This window comes from Drosophila biarmipes, chromosome 3R (assembly GCF_025231255.1).
Source record: "Drosophila biarmipes strain raj3 chromosome 3R, RU_DBia_V1.1, whole genome shotgun sequence".
In the NCBI taxonomy this organism is placed as follows: Eukaryota; Metazoa; Arthropoda; class Insecta; order Diptera; family Drosophilidae; genus Drosophila; species Drosophila biarmipes.
In genome coordinates, this window is record NC_066616.1 from 8,041,589 (window position 1) to 8,056,405 (window position 14,817).

Consider the following 14,817-nt stretch of genomic DNA (forward strand, 5'->3'; position numbering starts at 1 on the left):
ATATTTATGTGAACTATTTTTTAATTATTTGTATTTTAGTTTATGAAAGGTTATCTAGTATATAAACGAAAATAAAGTCTTGAAGCTTCTTCAGCTTGGCTATATAAGTTACATTTTTCTTTTTTTTAATCACTTGACTTGCGACCGAATTAAAAGTACCTTGAAGAGCTCCAACCCCTAAGTAGTGGGCGTGCTACAAAATGTTGGTATGGCTTAAAGTAAACTAAGGGCCAACTATGCGGAATTATAAGGTCCTGACTTCGGGAATGGCAAGTGTATACTCGTAGTTGCCACCACGCTTAACGGGCAATAAATATGCATGAGTGGCATTAGCGGCACCGGAGGATGCGATGAGGGGGCACTCCTCCATTGAAGTGCGGGCAATAATCCGAGCTCTCCAGCTGCTCCTTGAAGTCCGACTCGGCGGGAATGCTGGACATTCATTTATGTGCTGGCAACTATTTTTATTGCATATTTTTCGGGGCTGCGGCGAAATTAATTGCACTTGAGCTATGTGCATTTACCGTAATGAGCTCCTGAAGGGAGTCGTCCTTCCGGCGGCCAAAGGGGCTCCATGGGTGGGGAGGGGCTGGCAGGGGGACCACAGCGCTTGGCTGCAATTAACTTTAATTACGGCAACAATTGTCGCCGAGCTGTGAGGGGTAGTTGGCTGCTGTTGCTGTATTTGCTGCTCGACTTGTTTAACAGCTACTTAAATCCGTGCGCTTTTCAATTGTTGCCCACATTGCTCATACGCCCCGTTGTGCGGGCTCGTTGCAGCACTGGCTGGCAACGGTTGAACGCTTAGCAGCTGCTAATGGAGTTATACGGAGAGGATTTGGAGCCCAACTTGAGCACACGTTGCCATAGCAAATGACTTTTGGGCCAGGCGCACACCAACGATCTTAAAATATATATACACAAAGAAAAAATTTTCTTTTTTTGCATTGAAAAATCTAATTTATGTTATTATTAAAAATATATAAAATATCCTTTATATTTTACATGCTTTTACCTAATAAATTCTTTCTTGTGCTTATATACACATTTTTTGGCAATAAATAGGTATATAAAAAGTGAATTTCTTCAACTATGCATTTCAGAGAAACTATGTTTTGAACACATTACTAAACCTTTAAAGTCTAATGTATTCTTTGATCAAATATTATTTAGGAGATCATTAACATCTTTTGAGCTTTTCATAACACCCAAAAATTGTATTTTGAGAAACGAAAAAATATCTAAATGATTTTTTTGATTAAAATGATTAATTTGTCTAAAATAAATAATATTTATTTATTCCAATTTCAAAAAATGATCTTAAATATTTTCGATCAAAGTGTTTTTATTTAACCTGTACCCCACGTTATAGAATCCTCTAAAGTTATGTATGTCCTTCTCCCAGTGCATAAAGTAAACATACATATAAAGCCCGTACATGCACATGGCAAATCAGGGCTAATGATGCTGCCACTGCAGCTGCAACGTGTGGAGGTCTCCCAGCGGCTCATTTGGCTTTAATGCCAATCGGGAGTCGGAGCTTTGGCCCGCTGTGAGCCAGGAGATGCTTGTTGGCTGGCAACAAGTTCGGAGCTCGCAGCAAGTAAGTGCATTTTCATTCTCATTTAACATTTGCATTGTTCGCCTTCTTAATTAGTGCCGTTTGTGGCAGCTGTAGACAGGTAAAGAAACAAAAACGACTTCCTTTTGCGGTGGCTCCTTGCTGTTCGCCAGCATATTGAATTGAATGGCAAATGAGCTTGTGGTCCAATGGAAAAAACTGCATCACATGAAGAAACTCGAAATATTCAACCGCATAACCGAGAATTTCAATCTCCAGGAGAGCCGAAGGACCAGAGAATCAGATCATATATGCACCCGCACTGATGTTTATTACTTAATGCGGTAATGTCTGTTAAGCCCACCAATCACATGGGATGCGAATTGTATTTGCATCTTGAGCTCCGGCCGTCAGATCAGAGAACTTTTAATTGCTCGAAATGCGCGCAATCAACGGCTGATGGCTGCCGGTTTTTGGCTCCAAGTGGGTCCCGCTGGGCGTGTTGATTGACCCACAGTGCACCACCACAATACACTGAAAAAAGTATATAAAAATAGCATCCAGACATTGATAATTAGGAAAAGTTTTACAATAACTTTACCACAACTTTTCTATGTAATAATCTTTGGTGAAACATAAATAAATATACTTGGTATGAACGTTTTTACTGTCGTACAGTTTAGTTAAACTTTTGAATAATACTCAAAATGGGTAGTCAAGTTCTGTTATTAAATAGCTATATATTATAACAATTTTAAATTATTTATTTAATAGTATATGGATAAATATTTACGTAATAATTAAGGCTCAATAGGTATTCTTTGTAGGAGACTCGGCAACTTAATTTTGTTTTCTGGCTGTGTACCCCCGCTTTAATAGTGAATGGAAGCCCGCACATCCGAATATGATCTGCCGGGCGTTGCCTCATTCATTTGAAATTCATTGGGCAAAAGCACCCCTCACTTTAAATTGTTGGCAATTTAATTTGATTTTAATTTCAGTTTTCGCCGCGCTTTCCTTGCTTTCTCCACTCCGTCTTCGTTTCGCCATTTGGCAGTGTGTGGAGAGCAGGGCAAACATCTACACAAAATTAAAAACAAATTAAATTCCTCTCCGCAACATTTCACTTCCGTGCACACACGTAACACAAACAACGGCCAAAGACGACGAACGAGTTCCGTCCGGCGGGGACTCCTCGCATAGTTTCCAAATTAAAGTTTGCCCCGAACACCGACACGAAAATCTATAGAAAATAAATAGAACAGTTGGCCAAGTTGGGGCAAACCGTTGGCCAGCGGCAACGTCATTAAAGCAATACCACGCATAGTTTGGCCAACTGGAAACGGAGCTGCCAGGAGGAGATGGCCGGAAGATGGCCAGCAGGACCGGGAAAAGGAACTGGAGCCGCATCCCTATGGCTGCCAAGAGGTCAGCCGGACCATCGTTTTATGAGCGCCACAGCAAAATTGAAACTTTTGATTGAATACAAACTACAATCTCGGCACAGGGCGGAGCCGGACGAACTTTCACGGGGCACAGGGACTGCGTCTCGGGTTCTGGATGCGGGATGGGCAGCAGCGTTGGCTTGATTGCCAGCCAAGCTCTGGTTTACGTTACCTGACCCGTCGACCAACCCACTTCCTGTTCCTTGGTCCTGCTGCAGCGATTGCTCCTCCGAACGACTGAAGGCTTTAACGCTGCCTTGCTTCGGGCTACAAACTTAGTTTTCTAAAATTAAAATAATACAATAAAGATTATATAACCGGCAGTCAGGCAGTCGAGCAGCAAGGCAGCTGCACGTACACGGGAAAAAACTAGTATGAGCTTTCTCGGAACTCGTTGACACTTAAAATATAATAGTTCAGGGGCCAACTCATTACCAACACAACAATTGTAAGTTGAAGGTCATTGCCATTATTTTTTTATTTTATATTGGGTATTTTCCCTTATGTTTAGTTGTCACAACTTGTTTTAATTCAAAGAATCCTATAAATTATATACAACAAAATAACTATGTTGGTTTTAAAATTAATAATAATGTTTGTATAACAAAAAGTTTGTATTAAAAGGGATATTTTTCCGTATTTTATCAAAAATGTTTTCTTCGAGTGTAAGTCTAAATGGCTTGTGCACAACTTTCAGTGTATTTTCCTGAAAATCTCTGACAGATTTTATTGAAAGAAAGATCCGACGAGAGGATATAGTTTTCCCCAGCATTTAACAAGTAAATAATTTCACTTCAGATAATCGTTTTGGGGCTGCAGCTATTTCCCCCGAGACAATTTCACTCAGCCAGAAAGCATTTGCCAGATGTCTATTTCAAGTTCAGGTAATGTGTAGGATGGCCAAAAGGAATTGTCAGCTGCTCCAGCCAAATTCCCAATATCCCAAAGGCCACAAGAATATGGCTCAATCCAGGGCCAGAGGGGCAGGCTAAAGCGATAATAAGGATAATGAAGACGGGGAAAAGTTATGAAATCGTTGTCAAAAAGAAAGCAGGGAGTGGGGGAGGGGGTCAGAGGACAGACGGAGAACAAAGAAAATGTCTGGCGGGAAACTCGGGCTGATGAAAAATGCTTTTCATGCGCGCTGCCATTTACCACGAATGTCGATGTGTCTGGCTTTGTGGGCCAGTGTATCTGTGTGTTGTGTGCTGCCAGCAAACTCATGACAGGGCCAAAATTCGAGATAGGCCTAAATAAAAGCAGCCACCCACCCACAGGGTGCTTTAGGCCAACGTCTCTCATCGATAAAGTGGCTCAAACTCAAACGGAGAGGAAAAGCAGACTCAACCGCACCCACAACTCAGCGACTTGAGTGGAAATGTGCCAAGCAATGACCTTGAAGGGGGCTCAAAAGCGAGAGCAAACCCAGACTGAGTGGAAAATTGAGCAGAGCGGTTAGCAGTGCAATTTGCCAAGTTAACAGAGGCTGAGATTTGGCTTGTTCAGGGGGCAAACGGGGGAAATACCTAAACTTAAGCATAATAATTAGGTGGCAGCATGCGAGCACAAATCGATAATTAATAGCAATCCCCCCGTGAGATCAGCTCGGCTCGGATTTCAGAACAGCCATCCATCATTGGCTGCAGGAAATTCGATACCCTTATGCTTATGTCTGGGCGAGAATCTGGAGAACGATTCAGGCATTCTCGATTCTCAGGTGGGAGAACCCTTGGTTTGGCACGTTGTTAACATGCTCTTTGGCAGTTGTCCCTGCCCTGCCGCCGGCATAATTCTCATTAAAGTTGATTGAGCGAGAAACTTCATTACAGGACTTATTTCGAGCACCGTCCGCCCGGATTTCCCTGGCTTTTCGTCTGTGGATCGACGGGGTGTGTGCCGAGGAAATTAAATTTTGTGCCCCACAAGACACTGAGGAGGAGCTGATGGTGTTTGAACAAGACATTTTGCAAGTGCTTACAATTCATTTGGCTCTTATTAAAATGCTTAACTAACCTTTGGCAACTTTGTGCTGCATCCGCATCCGCAGCTGTCAGCGTCGCACGCCCGCTGCAAGGGATTATGTTAATCAGGGACTCTTACACAGCGCCAGCACTTTGCACTTTCGCCACTTTCTTTTGTGAAATGAGGGGAGCAGGTGGATGGCAACTGGGTGGGTGGGTGATTTCCAAGGAATTGTAAGCAAAGTCACAAGGCCAGCGATGTCGCGCGACTTTCTGTTACTTTCCAAAGAACTTTCGCCAGCCTGTAAGCTGGCACCATAAAAGATGACTTCCTTCCGCCCCGCTTTTTGTGCTCGAATTTCAATGCAATCTGCTGCCAGCAGCGTCCGCTTTCTTCGCCTTCCCACTTTCCCACTGTCCAATATTTAATCTAAATTTCATAGGATAACTTTGCTGCGAGCGTAACAAGTTGCCTATTAGCGCCGGGAATTTTTCATTTCTCCCCAGAAGCAGCGGGCATCAGCTGGTCAGCAAATTAAGCTGATGCGGCAGCTGCAATTGTTGCCGGCAATCGCAATCGCAATCGGGATTGGGATCGCAAATGGCCCAGCGCGGGGGCTCCTGGCCTGGGTAGCCAATTTGCACCGCCAAAGTCATCAACTACGCACACGCACGCCTCAATAAATTCAATTTACACGAATTTCCAAAGGAACGCTGGCCACATCCCGTGGAAAGCAGGGGCAAAGCGGAGAAATTCCGCAACGTGGAGGAGTTTTGCAGGTGTGAACACCAAGATAAGCACCAGCGGCGGGGGCAGGACCCACCAGGAGCCACCAGGAGTTGGCGGGAGTTTCAGGGAGTTCCGCAGGACAGCCAGGGGCAACCTTATTGGCATCGACATGCATTAGCAGGGCCGCAAATGCGAAGTACATACGGGGGCGAAAGTCAAATACATCCACACACCAACCGCCGACATCCCGGCCGAGTCCAACAACAATGGCCGGGGAAAAAGGAGCAACAAGCTAAATTGCAAAGGAAAACTTTTCTCCACTGCGGGCGCTGTTGCGGTCTCTGCGAGCTTGCCACAGCCACCGCTGGAAAAACCGATGCCGCAGAAAGGGGCAGACCCTATAGATACTATCAACAAAAAACTGCAAAAGTACACATTACATTTTGCAAATTTCCCCAAGCACAACAAACAATACAGTAGACTTTTTGGTACCTAAAATTAATGCATTTCCTAATATAATTGTTTTGTTTATATTTAATTCCGTATAAATAATAACAAATGTATTTTTGTATAATATGAGATGACTTTCTAAAAACTACTGTATTTTTAATTAGCGTAAAGACCAAATATTATGTTATATGTATTATACGAGTATTATTGAATATAAACAGAACTAAATTATCTTTTCATAAAAACCTGGAATCGGTTTTTTATTTATTTCAATAATTATTATAATTATCTTTTGATAAAAACTGGAAAAATACATTTCTTTAAGTGTGCTGAGCCAAGGAGGAAGCCAAGGTCTTGTTGGGCCACCGCTGATTGCCAGGACCCCATCAGGATCGACATGTGCGTCAGGCCGTATTTATATGTGTGTGGGGTACGTGCGAAGGTGTAAATTAAATTTCGACACCTTCAATGCTGGGGAAATACCACTTGCCATAAAAACTAAGTCAAGTGGGCTAAACGTATACTTAAAGCCGCCTCACCTTGCTTGGTGGTCAGTTTACAGCTGGGAAATAATCAATCAATTTGAGTGAAATTTGGCAAAACTTAAAGTAAAATGTGGTTTTCATGTAAACTCCATAATGAATCCCAAAAACGTTGAACAGTAAAATATTTTCGCAAAGTAAAAACCTCGGCCAAAGTTTTAAAACTCTTGATAGTTGGGCCATATTGTTTTAAATTTTCGGTAGGTTTCCCTGAGACCACACCAAACTTTCGCTGGGCTCCACTTTCCAGATTGCCTGGCGAGCAACGAGCGCTTCTGCGGCATCTTGTTCGCGGACTTAATATGAAAATAATGACAGCGAAGTAAGGCCAAAAAGGGTTTTCGCCAGAAGCATCTCGTTGCAAGGAGCAGAGGACACTTTGGGGTGGGTAAGGGCATCCGTGTGGGTGGAGGTGTCCATTTCATTAAATAACTCGGACAGCTGGAAGGTGATCCCTTGATCCCACAGTCCCCCTCTCGGGGCACTTTGCATGCTGGGCCTTTGGAAAATGCAGGACCATGGTTTCCCATTGACACGAATGACCGGCTGTCCCCCATTAAATCGATTGGCCCGGTGCAGCGGCTGATTAACAGCGGGAGATGCTGCCACATAATCGATGGCCACGCCCACTGGCCGGCGCCCGCCCCCATCCTCTGCCCCCAACTGAACCCTTGATGAATGGCTCCAGAGCGGCATGGACCGTTAAAGCCCTTAAATATGTTTTAATTGAAATGCATTTGGGCGCATCGAACAATCGGCCAAACGAGCCAGCAGGAATGCGGCACAAAGGTCCTGCCAATGGGCTGCAGTCAGTGTTGGCCCAGTAACTGTGGAAAGTATAAGCTTTAACATTAATTTGTAATAGAGGGAAGCCAGGCTGGAGTATTATCAGATTGTTTCCTGTCGGTATTTTATGCTTTTAAATATTTAAATCTATTTTACTGTGCAGTTTTTGAGCTTCTGAATCCGTAAACATTTTATTTATGACGTTTTTATATAAACACTTTTGCTGTGACTATTTAAGTGTATTTTTATATTTACTAAACATTTTATTTATGACGTTTTTATACAAACACTTTTGCTGTGATTGTGATTTAAGTGTATTTTTATATTTACTAGCTCTCTAAACTGTGATGATTATCCACAGCAATTTTGGTGACTGTCAACTTTTATTGCTTGCCATCAGTAATAACTATTTTATTGGAGGTTAAGTTATTAATCTCCTATTTATGACACTAACTCAGTATTGTCTTAGTAACTCTAAGAAGTTCAAGCTTTAACTCTAATTTGTAATTAGCACGGAGGACTTTCATCAGATTGCTTTCTACCGGAGTAGAAATATTTTAAACTATTATATTTTGTAGCTCATGATATTGAGAGTTCATAAACTTATATCTTATATTGTTATTAAGAATTTTTCCTGAACCCTTTTGCTGTGGCCAATTTATTTATTAGTAATAGATCTTTAAATATTTCACTTACAACTATGAGCTCCCAGCAGTAGACATTATTTGGTAAGTGACGAAGTATGCCTGCCTTTCATCAGTAATAAACCTCTTACTGGAGGATAAGTGATTAATCCGCTTATCTTCGGTTATTAATACCAATTACGGATTTCTTGGTTTCATTCATATGAGAAATCAGAGAAAAGATACTCAGGAGTATAATCCGACTTTTCCTTGATGGAATTTATATTTTAAAGTAATTTTTTTTTATTTATGTTATCTGAGTTTCTACTCGTATATTATATTGTAATCGAGTTTCTTCGTAGGTAAAGCAAAAGATTTATCGAATTTAGATATACATTTTTTAGATGATAGGCACCCAGAAGTTCATATTTTTTTGTAAATGGCCGCGTATGACCGCCGTCCATCAGTAACAAATCCCTCACTTGAGCCAAGTGATTAATCCTCTTACCTACGGACATTGATCCCTGTTAAGGATTCCCCGACGCCGATCAGCACTGATTCATGGGTGCTCGATTGCTCGCAGCTCCGGCGATTGATGGCAGCGAACCGAGCTGGCCAGGAAACCTGAGCACCGAAGAGTTGCAGCCCGCACACAATGCAGCGCGTTAATTGGCTTAAACGGCTGTGTGCCACACAGCTCTTTGAGCCCGTTGCCAGGAGCCGGGTGGCCGGTCCTCGGGATGTCCTGGTGCCGCTGCTCCTCCGCCCGCTGACCTCCATTCGAGCGTTTCCCATGGATGCAGCGCATATGTTCGGGCAGTGCAATTCATGCATGAGGAACGGCGCAAGGAAGCGATGCTCATGCATTCTTCTCTCGGGGGAGGGAACATAAGGAGGGAGGAAGGGACGAAAAGGACTCGCAGGTCTGGGGAAAAAATGGGACTCTTAAATTGGTTAGGAAGCGTGCCAGACAGTGTCTTAATTTTCCGCAGGATGTGCGCAATGTCAAAAGCAAGGTTTGATAAATGGCCCAGGGGCCAGGAGCGGACCGCCAAAGCCAGCTGCAGTATCCTGGCACATCCTGTGCGAGCGGGCATGCAGTGCATGTGGCCAATATATATCTAGCAGCCCAGCGTTTTAGACTTGAATATTTATGCGATGCTCCTTGAAAAATGCTGAAAAAAGGCACTGCCACTGAAGTTCGAAGGTTAACTGCTGGACAGTCGCACATATTTTGCGATTTATTTTTGCAGCTGCTTCCGGCTTGGCTTCTTTTCTCGCTTTTTCGGAACCACTACTGATAGAAGCACGCCCCGAGAATACCGGATATAAAGTATGCTAAGGGAATTTTCAGCATTGTGCTGGCTGGGATATAAGTGAGTACAAGCCCATAAATCTGCGGCGAATGGGCTTTAAACTCTCCCCGCAGACCGCACCGAAAACCCAAACCATTAAACTGTACATCCCTTGTTAATTAGTCGCAAAACTTTCACATTAATTAATATTTATGTGCGGCCCTGAAGTGGCAACCAATCCGACACTCAAAGTGTCGTCAAGACGAAATAAAACGGCATGCGCATCCGCACTCGCATCCGCATTCGTATCCGCACTCGCATCCGCATAATTTGCATTGCGCTCCATTGGAGCTGCGGGCTAATACGATTAGCTCGTCAAACCCCCTTTGTCTTTGGGGACATTTCAATTAATTGCGCATTTGTGGCCGAATTCGAAATTCAATTAAAATGCTGACGGGATTAAAACATGGACAAACAGATCGACTTTAATGTGCGGCGGTACATATTTTTATCATAACTCTCCATCTGCACGGCTTTCATGTCCAATCAGCATTAAATTGCCATCAATATTTGTGCGGAGGGGGGAAAATTCATCTTTGCGCTGGAAAACTTTTCGCCTTTCCTCGCAAAACTTCGTCGCCTGGTACAAGTTAATGAAATTGGCAGCATTTGGCAGAAGAAGTCTGCGCTGGCATCTCAACTTGGTGCCAAAATGACAATTGAACTAATTGCCTTGCTACCTAGAACGTGCCTGAGGGGCAGGTCCTCGAGGCCTCCATTAGCAGAAATGCCGGGAATATCCATTGTCATAATGACAAAAGTTATTTTGAAGCCTTCGATTTGACCGAAAATCGAGCGAAATAAATTAGGCTGAGCAGCCGTATATTTATCTCAATTTGGGGCCAGCCACCCAAAGAGTTAAGAGTCAAGTTTGGTCCTGAAGGAGCCGGCCAGCTGGCAGCTGCGTACTAAATACGGGAATAAAAGTACTCCGGGATGGCCCTTTTTGACTGCCTGCAAAACATAAATAAATAAATAAACCGCTTTTCGGCAAACAAGCGCACAGCACACAATAAACGCGCTGGTGGAGCTGCCAAGGGACCGGATTCCAAGTGCCAAGTGCCGGGCTCGGAACAAAATGCGAAAGCAAAACACAAACTTGGCCAAATGTCGGGTGTTCTTTGGGGCGGGGTGGCTCTGTAAGGCGCAAAGACAAAGCGAAAGCAAAAATATAAATAACAGAAAAAAGCTGGGAAAAAAGGTTGTGCTGGACCGGCCAAAAAGGGAAAGTAGCAGTGCCACTTGACGCCCCACGCAAAGCGAGTCGAAATGAAATTGCGGCAGTGTGGGAACGAGCAGCATGCCAATAATAAATCAGATCCGGCTTTTCCCGCCGGAGGAGGTGGGGCAGGAGGCTGGGGGCTGGGGGCGTGGCAGTGGGGGCGGAAATGCGGCCTGCCCCAGCCGCCGACATCATTAACGCACGTCCTCGGCTGGCAGGACACGGAAGGTCCTGGCCCGGCCGTAATGCAAAATTTAAATGCCAGCAAAGCGCTGCCACCGTACTTCCATTTCACCTTTTCCCAGCCCCGGGGGCTCTGTGCAAACTCGGGCAGCAAATCAATTTCGTAGTTAACATGGCATATGAATGATGGAAACTGGAGCTGACTCGGGGAGCACTTGGAGAAAATAATGTATATCTTACTCATGGTCCTTGGTCATTTAAAGTAATGGTTTTATGTTGTTATGTATATCATTGGTAACAGACTTGATTGCAGGAAGAAAATTTATATACATTATAAGTAACGTAGGCTTCCACTAAAAAATATTAAAAATAAGTAAGTATATAAAAGTAAGTAAAATATAAAAAGTAAGTAAGTAATTTTGGGGCTTCATGTTTTTAGTATTGTATCGTTTATTGCTATTTATAAATTTGTGTAGAAATTAAGCTAGGCTAAATTAAGATGATATTCTGTAAACACATATTTTATAATACAAGTTATAAAATGTATGTTTTGACAATGTGTTTGAGTGTCTTATACAACACAATTCACTTTAATGTTTCCGCACAGATTGCTTTTGCGACACATAAGCTCAGCTAAATAATTTTCCCAGGATCAAACACCATGGGTCCTAAATCTCATTAACTTGTAAGTAATTTTAGGGTTGTTCAAGGGTGGCATAGTATGTAATGGAGGTTTTAAACCCATAAAATTATGTTTATTTATAAAACGCCTTAACGTGATGTGCCACCTCCGTGGTACCAAAGGCCTAGAGATTAAGGTCCCCTGATCCAGCGAACCCTTGGGAAACCCCAAAATATCTCCAGTGTAGGCCAATGTCCGGGATGTCCTGACCAGTGCCCGAGGCCTGAGTGGCGACATATTTCAGGCAGCACGCGGCCTTCTGAAGGTCGCTGCCAGAGCCACGAATGCAAAGCGCAAAGGGTTCCCAGGATGTTTGACTAACTCGGACATTTATACGGTCCCTCCGAAAAAATGTCTTTATTGCTCGGCTGCGAAGCGAAAGGGCTGGCATATAAGGGCAGGCAGGGCAAACAATAGGAAAAGGATCATTGCAGGACGCGGTCCGAAAATAAAACAGGAACAAAATGCGAAAATATAAAACAATAAATAAGAAGGGCTTCATAAATATGCCAATAGCCGGCCATTAAAGACAGGCAGGCCGCTTTTACGAGCCCACAGTGCGCGGCGTTCGGGGGCTTTCACCAGCTTTCTCCGCTCCACTCTCTCCTTTCGCCACGTGAACGTTTTCATTTGCGCCTGGTTTCCATTTATGTATTTATGTGCATACTTAATGAATTTAATGTTTTATTAATGCGAGCACGTCGTTATTGTTGTTGCCGCATGTGTCGGCTCTTAAGTGACAAATAATTAACAGCACTTGTGCCGAAGGATCTGCCTGGGGAAGGAGCCTCCAGCAAGGAGCCGCCTGTCTATCCGAGTGAGTGTTCCATAATCTGTTTAATGTAATTTGCAATTTATATTAACCTATTGAAATTTCATTGGCCCGAGAAGGGCAGAAGATGGGGGAACTTCCGTTTCCGCCGCCCTCGCGGAAGTAATTTGAAGGCACGCGGTACCTGGCACATTTTTCCGATCATTTTTAATATGTTTAATGGAAACTCGGTTTCCTTGGCCCGCCCGCGTCGGCATCTTGCGGACACGGATGCGGATGCGAGTGCGGATGCGGATGCGGCTGAAGATCCGGCGGATGAGTGGGTGCCTCGACAGCATCGATTTCTCCAGAGCATCAAGTGCATTATGAGCGTGATTTATTCATAACGGTGCGCGGCGAATGCAAATTTTCGACATGTAACTGCAATTTGCATACATTCTTGCCAATACAGAGCTGACAGGGCCAAGTCAGTCAGCCCAAGTCAGCTAAGCAAGAGCACAGCGCACTTATGGGGGCCGCCGTAAAATATTGTATCTGAAGATGGCCCGCATGTGGGGAGAGCAGAGGCAGACACCCCTGCGCGCACAGGCTGTCGCATAAACGAGTTTATGTTGCAAGTTAGTACGCGCAATTTGCAATTTGATGTTCGCTTCCGACCCCTAAAAAGTCGCCCAGCCCTCTAAGCACCCAACCCTCCCAGCCAAACTCACAAGCTGACTGTACTGCATATATGTATCTTGCAGTTTCTCAGGAGTGCGGGTGGGTGCAAAGTAACTCGGCAATCCAAATTATGGTAATTTGGCAAGCTCGACTGCGTGTCTTTGAGCGTGCACTTAATCTACTTTACGGCAGCGGATGGAGTGCCTCCAGCTAGCGATTCCCCCTGTATCTTTGGGGGCCAGAGATTTAATTCGGAAACTGGTGCTATAAAGTGCGTAGATTCAGCGTTCACCGGAAAAACGCAACCAACTTCCATTTGCAGCGCACACACAATCAAACTGTCATTGAGTCGTCGCCGAGAACTCAATTGGAACTACCGAAATGCATTTGGCCAGCACTCTGCGCCAGTGTACACATCACGTATACGCCGCATGGGGCAGGGCAGAAGCAGTGGCAGCGGCAACGGCACATGTCCTGGCAAAAACATGCACATTATAGGCAAAACAAAGGCCAAATGGTAAATGGCAAAATCGAGCTCGACACAAAAGCCAAAAATTGCATATCCCGGCGAGCGTTGGCAGGGGTTAACATCAAAAAAGAGATCCTGATTGACGTGACAATCCGCCACGCGCACACAGAAGCCCCAATCCTTCTGCCGAAAAGCAAGAGCCAGCGCAAATGGAAAAGGGGGAAATTGTTAAATAAATATTCATGCGCTGCCCAGGCACTGCCTTCAATTCGGTATTACGTTTTTATTTTGTACGAATTTTCTCACCATACAGCAACTGTTAGCTTTTATTTTTCCATCAGCCCATCATCCTCGTTATTGAATTAAACACCGCCCGCTGACAGAAGGCAAATGTAATGGGAGCCAGGGCAAAGTCGGTCCGAACAATGAATTAGCCGAGTAAATGCGGGGCTTTAAAGCCCAAGAAAATGGCCGAGAGAGCCGGGGAAAGCCCTTTGCTTTCCAGCTTACGAGCCGACCCTTTCGCTTTGTGTCTGGATGTCGAGGTGCAGATGGAACGAAATGAGGATGACTGATAAGCAAAAGGGTCGCAATTAGTAGGTGTCCTGCCGCCCGGACAGCCCGTTAATATCGAACTCCTCCACTTTGATATTGGAGCACGTTCGGGGCCCGGCAATCTGGGGATGCCATTAAATGCCAGGGGACGTCAACAATTGGCCTAGTTCGGATTGTTGGCTCTTGCCAGAAGTTTCGCCCCTCCGCCGAGCATTCGATACGCATGAAAATCAAACTACAATTAGGCGCAGAGTCCGAAGACGGAAATCTGATTCGGGCCAAAAGGCAGGGGAAAATGGGAAACACACTTAACAAAATGGTAATAGAAAAGAGTACTGTCGTCGCATACTAAGTAAGCTTGACTGTATCTCTACAAAAAGCTATTACCAAAAAGGTTTATTTTTAGGCAGGGGTTTTTGAAAGATATATAATTAACAGACATTAAATGTTAAATAGTTCATTCATTTAAGGAAATATATCTATTAAATATAAACACAGTTTATAACCTAATATACTATAACCTAATCTACTCAACTCACTACATATTTAAAATCACTTCTAAATGTCCTTTAGATGTCTAAAAGTATGCAACAATATTTTTCACTTCACTCCGATACATTTAAAAAGTTATTTAAAACTCTAGAGATTTGTAGCAAATTCCCAAAATTAATGTTGTACTGCAAAGAATTAATTTTGTACTTCTTAAGGCAGGAAAATTAAATTCAAACTGGAGTTTAAAATGAAATATTTTAAAGACAAAAGTCTTAAAATATATTATTTTATTAAAGCTAACATATGAGTAGCGGAATTCTTTCCGATGT